The sequence below is a fragment of the Urocitellus parryii genome, chromosome 13 (genome assembly GCF_045843805.1).
Source record: "Urocitellus parryii isolate mUroPar1 chromosome 13, mUroPar1.hap1, whole genome shotgun sequence".
In the NCBI taxonomy this organism is placed as follows: domain Eukaryota; kingdom Metazoa; phylum Chordata; class Mammalia; order Rodentia; family Sciuridae; genus Urocitellus; species Urocitellus parryii.
In genome coordinates this window covers 27,816,594-27,827,341 of record NC_135543.1, presented here as the reverse complement: position 1 = coordinate 27,827,341, position 10,748 = coordinate 27,816,594, and the positions used below count along the sequence as shown (strand labels likewise).

The window sequence follows — 10,748 nt, the reverse complement described above, 5'->3', positions numbered from 1 at the left end:
TAGGGACTCAGCTTTCTGGTCTGAAAAAGAGCTTCCTTCACTTACAGGATAAAATTCACATTTCTTAGCGTAGGATTCAAGGCCCCTGTGTAGCCAAACCCACTGGTCACCTTCAAAATCTTTATATCTTCTCATGCTCACAGCCAGCACCCCTGTCAGGAGAGGTCTCTATTTCAGCCCAGATTAGTTGAAATTTGCCTCTAATCCCAGATTAGGCTGCTCTTCCTCTTCTCCCTCCCCAGGGCAGTCTCCCTGTGGCTCTTCTCCAGATCCATCTTCCTCATCAAGGATGCTTCCTTCCCTCATGGCTACCCCAGCCTCACACAGAACTACCTTTTCCCACTCCACCTCCCCCCCCACCACACTGGAACCATAGGAGCCCATAGTGCACCCACCTGGACTCCTCAGCTGTCAATGGTGACTTTTATACATACCATATATCTCTCTCCAAAGACCAAAGATCAAGTGGGGGTTGACTTTTTGGTGTCCCCAACATATCTGGAACTAAAGTCTAGGTACTGAATAACTACTAATTCCATCCCCCTCTCTCCTAACTCCTAAACCTTCTGTAGAGCCTGGCTTATCTCTTCCCACCCCCAAAGCCATCTCTAGCCACTGAAACCATCAATGCCAGACACACGTTTAAGCCCCACCCCATTTTCTAAAGGTTTCTGTGAGCTCATCTGGTATCTACAGACAGCCTGTTTCTGAGGACAGACCTGCCTTCCTTCCCCAGATGGCACAGAAAGTGGGTACTCCCTGTGTGTTCTGTTTGCCCGAAGGCTCTCCAGCTGGTGGTCTGGTTTCCAAGGAAGGAAACATTTGCACTGGAAACAGAGTTATTAAAATAGGTGCCCACCATTCCTGCCTTTGAAAAGCCAGCAATCTAAAAATAATGTCACACAGAGAAAGAGCAATTGAAAAGACAAGAACAAAGAGAAGACAGTATTTAAAAATAGGACTCCGGACAGGAAAGGGAGATTTTATGGTGTCACACATTCAAAGGTGTCTAAAGAAGTCCCCTGGCTCCCCTGTCCCTGACACCCCTAATTCCTTCAATTCTTTTTTTTTCTATTTACTCCCTCCCTTCTAATATTTAAACTTAAAAAAATAAAATAAAAATAGACTCTGATGGATGGTATCCATGTCCAGTACATGTTGCCTTACCCTGAAACTGAGTGGCACATTGTTTGGGTCCTGACAGACCACCCACCTAGATGTCCTCTCTCCTTCCTCTGAGACCTGAGACCAGACAGCATTTTTGTGTGTTTCTGAGATGGCACTGATGAAGTTACCCTGCATTGAAGTCATCATGTTGTAGTTTCCGTCTCTTAGTAGAGTATAAACCTCCTCATAAAAAAGACTGTGTCTCTTTCACCCTGCAGCAGCTGGGGAACACAGAGCAATATTTTTGGTGTAAGAGGCTGGTCTTTTGCTAATGGACTGAGCAAGCTATTATTTGATCCTCTCCAGGATTTGACAGCCTGTGGACACATGATATGGGTTTAGGTACAGTTCCTACCTACACAACCAGAGAGTCTGCCCACATCAAGTGTATCAGAATTAGGAAGAAAGGAAAGGACACCTCTACAATTTTATTGAATAGAATCTCAGAGAGAACCCTAATGTAAAAAATAAACAGGTAGGACAGTTTAAAACTTTGGGATTTGATAGAAAGGGCTTGGTTGTCCACAGAGGTCTTGGAGCAACCCTGAGGGCCAAGAGCTCTGTGCCTGGACCTAAGGGACCATCCACAGGTTCAGAGCCAGCTGAACAGAGGTTCAGGAGCCAATGTCCCTCCAGCCCAGCTGCTCTGCTTCTCCCCACTTTATAGTCTGAGATTCTATGTAGAATTTTGCTTAAAGATAGTCTCGCAGTCATTAAAAAATAATAATCTTGAAAACTTCTGGGTTATGACAAAGTCTCCCAATAACTGCTCCATGGTCTCACATCTGTCTTCCTCAGGAGCACCAGTGACCACTGTTCCCAGAGCTGCTTCTAAACAACAGGTCACTGGGCAAAAGATTGAGCTAGGAGAGGTGGCTACCCGTTTCCCTTCCTCACTGATCAGTGGAAGGAAGCTCCCTCAGGCTTTAGTGTGCTCTGGCCCCAAACTCGCTTCCAAACCTTGTCATAAAGGGTCTTCATCATCACAAGTAAATAACTGAAAGAGAGAAAGACAGAGCACATACAGTGGTCTTAGTACCTGTACCAACTTCCTGGTCAGAGAGAAAAAGAAATCCCCTATATGATAGAGACAGGCAAAGTGACTTCCCAGAGCCCTGCTGCTGGATGGTGAACATACAGACTCATTCTCTATAGGGTCTTTGCCTGTTTAACAAATGTAAAATTTCACACTAAGACGTGAGCACCCATCATTTCCCCATGCACTATCCACAGCAGAGAAAGTCGCTTCTCCCCAAATCCAGACTCAACAGCCTGCCACCACTGTATCTGCTATGTGCAAAAGCTGGTTCTGCACAAACATTTTGTCTGATCAACTTTGGATAGTTTTAGTGGAAAGAGAGTGGCCTCAAACTCCAAGACAAGCATTTAACTCCCACCTATCCTTTACATCCCTCGGGTATATGCTTATCGGGCTGTGTTGGATGGAATTGTTCCCCAGGCCAGGGGCAGAGCTACCAGGGGACAGGCGCTCGCTATGGGACACCAGCTGACAGTGTCCAGCTTACAGAATCTGCCCCAGCCGGGCACTTTCCTGTCTGCTCACATCCATTGCCGTCTGCTCTCGCCTGCCCTCCCTTGAACTAGCCCCCTCCCATCACCGCCAATTCAAGAGTGCTGTATTTCCCAAACCCCATTTCACAGCTATATTGTTTTATAGGGCCCCTCCAAAATACCTTGAATAGTCCCTTTTTTATCGCTCCCATTTTTTGAAAACTCCAGCTGCTCCTCTGAAACCATCCAAATCTAATTAACCGCAGAAGCTGGAGTGAGGGAGAGTAGCTCACTTTCGGGTCCTTAGCATACCCATTCAGGCCTTCTTTCAATATGGGCACAAAACCAGGAATTTCTAATAATTGTATCTATGGGCCTGGAAGGGGGAAAAGAAAAGAAAAGAAAAGAAAAAGAAAGAAAGAAAGAAAGCTGCTAATAAGTATGTCTATGAAAGGAGGGAGATCAGCCCCTCGTATGAACTTGGCAGCCTGGCCCCGAGGAACTTGGAGACAATGCCACGGGGATCTAAAAGCTTAGCCTCCCGACTCAAATCTTGTGAGAACATACCCAGGCTGTGAATAGAGATCGGGGTCTCGGCTCTAAATTGTCCCAGCTCAGACTCATTGAAATGTCTTCTCACAGAATTAAAAGAGAGGAGGGCCGAGAGAGTTTGCTGAATATCAATGAAGCTATGCTTAGAAGTGCAAGATGGAGAAACTCAGAGGTCTGTTTCTGAATGACATGGATTAAGACAAAAGGAATATGTTGGGCCTTTGCCAGTGGTCTTGATGGGAAAGGGGCCTGTGCTCTTGGGAAGCTGTCAGGGATGGAACCTACCTGGAAGTATACCACTTCCCGGGGTGTCCCACAGGGCCGGGGGCCCTCAGGAAGCCACCTCCTCAGTTCTCAAGTCTTCTTTAACAGATGAGAAAGGAGACTCAGAGGAGGAAGGGGCTTTGGCATGTGCCCTCAGCTTTCTGCTTCCCTGTGCCACATGCCCAGAAGGGCCTTCCTCACAGTTACCCTTCAGTCACCTCCCATGCTTTGCCAAAGGAGGCCATGTACAAATAAATAATCACATCCACCCTTCCAGCCGGATTTCAAATGGCAGTATCTCCTTGGAGTCTCCCATCGTCCCTGCCTCGGCCCCTTTCAACCCTTAGTTCTGTCCATGCTCCGATATCTCTTAAAGTCTGTCACTCAGCAGGGCAGTCCGGCCCCCTTCTTATTCTAGACATTTTATTCCCTGATCTAGATAACTGATTCCAGGGGATCGTCTTTTACACTTTTGGTATTCCGTGAATTCCTTATGTTTAAGATAAAGTCGTCAAATACTGTTTGATTAGAAAAATGAGTGATCCAGAATGAGGCTCGAATTCAGTTCTTCTAATTCTTAAAAGAATTTAAAAATTCACTACGTGATGCTTACAGGCTCTTAGTGATGGTTGCATGGTTTACTTATCTTGATCATTGCAGAGACAGAAGTGAAAGGAGAGCAGAGGAGTTACTTTTCTGCAGTATGTGGTATGTTGAAGGTGGAAAATTCCAGGAAGACTGTTTGTACATGAACATGTATATACATATATATATACATACACATGCATATCAGGAAAGGGAGTGGATTTGGTTTAACAGAACAGTTACAACAAGAGAGGACATAGTTTCTTCTGGAGAGATGTCTATAATCTCATTATAAGGAAAAAGAACTAGAGGTTTTTACAAGTAGCATAGACTGGGTAACCCACAATACTTAGAATTATGCTTGGAACCTAGAAAGCATGATAAGTTTTATGTGATAAGTTTTACTCATTTTTCTTATCGGTGGATGCTGAGTCGCCTTTCCAGGATTCCCTCTCTCATATGAGTGGGAAATCTCCCCCAGGGCCACCTATCCAGTCAGCCCTTTTCTCTTGGTGATGGTGTTTTGAAGCCCAAGTGTTGTCCTAGATAGGAAGAATGACAAAACCAGAATACAGTGAATCACAAGCTTTCTTGAAGCCATGGAAGCCCTTTCAGATGATGTCATGGGAAGGTAAATAAGTCAAGAGGACCTTCTCGGACTGAGTGAGGCCTGCAAGGTGTTTTCTCCCTCTGGCCTCCTCCACCCCTTACCACTGCTGGAGTCTAACTTATGGACCTCCCCAGTCCCTGGCTCAAAGGAACACTACACAAAATCAGAGCCAGCATCCCTGACTACAGGTCCAAAACCTGCCTTTATCTAGTTCTACGGCCTTGTGAGATCATTCCTAGAGAAATATTTGTGATCTTGCCTGGGCAACAGTCACCACAGGAGTTTACTTTATATACCCAATAGGGTATATTAGAGAATCCAATGAGATCATGTATATTAAGTGCTTATTAAACAATTAACTCACCCATTCATTTAATAAAAATTTGTTGAGCACTTGCTATGTGTTAGGCACTTGCAAGTCACTAGCTGCACAGAAATGAACAAAACAAGCATGCATCCCTGCTCTTGCAGAGCTCGAAGGACACCAAACACAAAACTAAATTCTTAATAATGTAACTGTTCAGGCTGGTTCATCTTTGCTACCTTATCATTTAGAAAAGAAATTAAAGATAAGGGAGAGACTTGGTATTAGACACCATGTCACAGAGATTGCAGGTCACCTACAGCTCCTGACTCAGTGCTCTTCCTCTGTGGGTGATACTTTGGGGGAGGAGGGGATACTGTCTTTTGGTTAAGATCACACCAGAGTCATGAGACTGGGTTCAGATCACAGCTACCACCACCTGGCCTATAGCAAGCACTGTATGTGTTAGCTATTACTATTACTAGTATTTTACTGGTAACGGTTTTTCCAGTTCTGTGAATGAGCTCTGTCTTGTACAGTCAGCACACCATAAATTGTCCAATTGGCAACTGGACAATTGCTAGGGCTGCAGCTGGGGCTAGATGATCCCATATGCAGACTAAGCCCCTACACTCAAGCAATGCAAAAGGACCAAGCCAAAAGTAAATAAATAAACTTCAATAAACTTTGTTTTATGATTTAAAAAAAAATTCCACCAGCACTGATAGAGTAAGCACCACTATATTTTTTTAGCTTTGTCCCAAAAGACTTACCAGGAAGCACGGTATGCCTTGGAACAGAGAACACAGCTGCCTCTTTGGTCAGGTGTCTGAGCCAAGCACCTTGACTTCCTCAAGCTCCCTGTGCTCACTAAGCACAGCTGTCACCAGGCTCAATCCTCCACATCACCCAGGGATCTCTTTCCTGTCTTCCCCATCTCTGCTCTTGTCCTGTTTCATCTCCCAGCAGGGGTGGCTGGATCAGCTAAGACTCTGAGCTGTGTCTAGCCAGGTGTAACCCAGTAGGCAAGGCAGATCTGGATATCCATAGAGACAGAGACACTAATATAGCTCAGGCTGAGGATCTCTGCTGCCATTCCCACCTAGAGCAAAGACACTTTGAAATGTGCAAGGTGGAGCCACAGCGAGCTTAAAACTGTCCATCACTTTCTCTCTCCCTTTTCAGGATATTTCTTTGTCCTTTAGTGCCTTCTCTTCTCCTACTACCCAGAAGCTACCCTCTAGCAGCCCTCTGGCTGCCCAGGAGCACTAGCTATGGTCAAGGAAATACCTCTGCTCCACTAGGAACTGGGTTTTCATCTTTCTCTCCTATTTGCTCACCTTTGCATTTCCCCTGAGGTGCGACTGTCATTATTGGAGGAATTGGCTCGGCTGGCTTCTGGTGTCATACTTATGGATACAGAAGCACTCATGGCTGCCGATGAATTTTATCTGCTTCGGAGTGGTCTGTGTACTTCAGAATGGAATAGAGTTTGTATATAAAGTAGAACATCAGGTCAAGTAACAGACCTGTGGGAAAGGAGTTTAAGGACACAGCCTAGTCCTGCTGGTATCTTTTAAAATCATACAGCATGCTGAAGCCCTACATGCAGAGAGAGAAATAAAATCTATCAGAATCATAGCTCAATTTAGTTATAGGACAGGCAGTCAGTTATCCAGCAGCATACAAACAAACATGTTACTTTGATTGGAAATTCTCACTTATTTTATGCTTTGGATCTACAGCTTTCAGACTTTCGGTTTTGAATTAGAAGGATGTAGAACCAAGACTCAGGAAAGTTTATAACCTTCTCATTTTACAGCTGTGAAAAACAGGATAAGAAAATAACTTGGACAAGATCCCATGGCAAGATGGTAGCCTATATGGGTCTGGGAAAAGCTACCAAGATTTTATATATATATAAGATGGAACAAGGCTTCCAGCAGGTTAGGGGAAGAATGAGATCCCCTTTGACACAATAGATCTTTCTCCTTGTTTGAAGGGATTCTCAGAAACCAGCTGAATCTGTCATGTCCAAGAACAAAAGTACAACTAAAGAAAAAAAATTCCTAGTGCATGTAAAAAAATTACCATCTTCCCATTTTAAATAATACATTGGTTAAATCAGTGAGCAGGCAGAATGGTATGTCATCAACCTGTGGCCTCAACATATTAGTGACCCTACACTCTTGCAAAGGTTTTGTCCCCTATGGTGTGGTAGTGCAGTTCCCACCAAGACAACAGTGGGCATTTTTCCCCAGCTCCAATTTCAGCAACCTCATGTTGGTAGATTGAAATTGGCCATGAGGCAAGTATTTACAACACAGAAGTCATCAAATGCTACAAATCAGAGCTTTTCATTGTTCTTGATCTGGGTTACCTACTTTCTTCCTTCCCAAGAGCTCTATTTATTTGTTACCAGGTCATCTTGGCTCAGTTCACTTCCAGCTCCCAAGTTCAGTAATTGTTATCAGAGCAAAGTGTCAGCTCCTTATCTAGAGATAAAGGTACTGAAGGTGCAAAGCTTTTGTTGAGGAACCAAAGACACATCTTGAGCCTCTGGCTACCACCATGGAATGGAAACAGGAGCATATGGGTGGCTATGACTGTTTTAGTCTGCTTTTCCACTGCTATGTACAAAGACATGATAAGAATAAGAACAATTTGAGAGAAGGAAAAGTTTACTTGGGGCTCATGGATTCAGAAGTCTCAGTAACAGAAGGCCAACTCCATTCCTTGGGACCCAAGGTGAGGCAGAACATCAAGACAAAAGGATTGGGCAGAGGAAAGCAGTTGGAGGTATGGCCACCAAGAAGCAAAGACAGACAAAGCTTAGCTCAGGAAATATATACCCCAAAGGCACACTCCCAGTGACCCAGATCCTCCCACCACACTCTACCTGCCAAAGTTACCACCCAATTAATCCCTATCAGAGAATTCATGCACTGATTAGGTTAAGGTTCTCATAATCCAGTCATTTCACCTTTAAATGTTCTTGCATTGTCTCACACATGAGCTTTTGGGGGACACCTAATATCTAATCCATAACAGTGACCTTTTATATCCATTTGCTACTCTATGTACAATTGTTCCTCATTCCTATTATGGGGACTCAGGAGTTGAAAGATTGTTTCTCTGAGTCAATATTAATGTGGGAGAGCAAGAGAGAGAAATACTCTGATATTTTTGCTTTACCTGAAGAACTTTTGTGGGTCTTTTGATTGGTGGTTATGAGCACTCTCAAAAGAAATTACATGTTTCCTTTGAATGGGCACTTTGGCTTGTCATGGTTAAATTTCATGATATTAGAATATATAAAAGAAGCATGAACTGTTGCAGGGAAAATAGAATGCTTAAAAAATATATACCCTTGTATGTCAAGGACTAAGAAACCCTGGCCCCTTTGATTCATTATCAGCTTTTCTCTAGGAAAAGCCACTAGCAGTCAGAGAGTGAGATATGGGTAGAGTTGATGACTGACTCATGGCAGGGTGTATGAAAGAACCCATAGAATATTTCCTGCCACATTAGGCACATGACTTTATAATGTCGTTTTCCCTTGTTAAGCATTTGGGAAGTCAGATTTATTATCTCTGCTTAACAATCCATGAAACTTCACAAATGTCAAATCCAGAAAGGTTTGGGGCCTCCAGTGTTGAGGTCAGAGAGAAAAGGCCATGTGGACAAAAGAGAGACAAAAAGAACAAATGAAGATAAAAGGGCTTAAAACAAATCTCAACATCCTCATAATTTTGCTTTGGATTGGCTTGACTCTTAGAATATCTCACATCCATGAGAAACTGGTCCTATTAGATATCAAAGGATTCCATGTAATGTTAACAGCCAATAGATCCAAAATATCTGAATCATCTGATTAATGAATTTTTTTTTCTAAATTGTTGAGCCGTTAAACAGTAGAATAACTGGCTTTAAGAAGCAGTGAATCCTCGACATCTTCAGTCAAGACACTGAACAACAACTTCAGTTGTTAGGTTGTTGTAATGGGGGTTCCTAAATTGAATGGTGATTGCCACTAGTCTACCTGAGATAGGCTGAGAATCTTCATTAGGTGAAGGATTATTCTCTATGTATCTCAGTTAACTTGGAAAAAGAGAAAAGATAAGAAATACTATTGCAGCTCACCTTTCCCTCTCTGCACCCCACCATCTAAGAGGAAATTAAGCCCAAGGGCCTAAAGCAGAAAAATTGGGACAATTCAGGTTCTGATGAAGTATCAACTTATAGCTTTCTCTTCTATTATCTTCCTACCTAATCACTCTTTCTTGAGTCTAAACAATAAGGGTGCTTGGTCTCTTCTGTATTAGGAAACTCAGTTTCCAAACTATTCACATGTAGTTTGATATATGCCAATCAAGATGCTTAGACATTTTAGGAAATTTTATGGCTAAATCCAAGGAAATATCATATATTTATTGGTGAAATTCCAAGGACCTACTATGGGGATGTATATAAGCTGGGTTGATTAAAGGATAGTGTTCAAATAAAGGGTAAGCTAAGATTAATTTTATGTATTCAAATGTTTTATGCTAGGAACAGTATCCTATCATCTTTTTAATAGAAAAACAAAGCTTTGAGAAAGGTGTATCTGTGGGGGTAGGGCAAGAGAGAGGGAGAGAGATGAACTTGACTCAGGTTACATTTTTGTTAATAATCACCTGTCAAGTTTATGTATGAGGCACAATGCTAAGCCTCAGGAAACTATGAGAAGCTCAGCAGACATGTTGACACTGTGAAGTTGACAGTCTAATGCCTATCTCTTCTAAAAGGTCTAGCAGACTCAGTCTTCCAGCACAGAATTCTTTCTACTATCTTAGAGCTGACTTCCAGAGAAGTTATAAGAAATGACAGAGCTATGAATGGAAGATTTTCTCCCTTAGAGGTACCCCTAGAACAAATCAGATTCTTTTTTTAAATGATTTTTTTCCTTGTCTTTTTTCATTTGTTCTTATTAGTTATACATGACAGAAGAATGTATTTTGAAATATTATACAAAATGGAGTATATGGAGTATAACTTCTCCTTCTTCTGGTTGTACAGGATGTAGAATTAATTGGTCATGTAATCATCTATGCACATAGGAAAGTAATGTTCGATTCATGCTACTATCTTTCCTATTCTCATTCTACCTCCCTTCCCTTCATTCCCCTTTGTCTAATCCAAAGTACTTCTATTCTTCCTTGCCCCTCCCTTATTTTGAGTTACCATCCGCACATCATTATTTCACTCAGCACAATAGTCTCCAGTTCCATCCATTTACCAGTAAATGTCATAATTTTCATTTCTCTTTATGGTTGATTAGTATTCCACTGTGTATGTATGCCACATTTCTTGATCCATTCATCTGATGAAGGGCACCTAAGGTGGTTCCAAAGTTTAGCTATTGTGAATTGAGCTGCTAAAAACATTGAATAAGTATAAAATGCTTCACAAATTTGCATGTCATCCATGCACAAAGGCCATGCTGATCTTCTCTGTTATCATTCCATGTCTGACCATTTCCTTTATTCAAATTGGATTCTTGATGAAACTATAAACAGGGGCAACACTTTTAAGGCTCCAGGCAAAGCCATCTTCTCCGATCAACAGTGAGGTATCTAGCCAATGCTTCCTCCAGCTTTCTCTTCCCTGTATCTGCTACTCTTTTTTTCCCCCACATCAGAGGTAGCCTTACTAATAAATACACAAGCAACAGCAAGTGGGTCGGTTCCTTTCTGGACAAAAGATAAAAAGGTC

General features: G+C 42.5%; 1 non-coding gene across 1 annotated transcript; it reads right to left on the bottom strand.

Annotated features, from left to right (window-relative positions):
• Positions 1-10,423: 10,423 nt before the first annotated feature.
• Positions 10,424-10,530, bottom strand: LOC113189713 (U6 spliceosomal RNA). Its single transcript, XR_003301683.1, has one exon. It is a non-coding gene; the product is annotated as a U6 spliceosomal RNA (small nuclear RNA).
• Between the last annotated feature and the right edge of the window lie 218 nt (positions 10,531-10,748).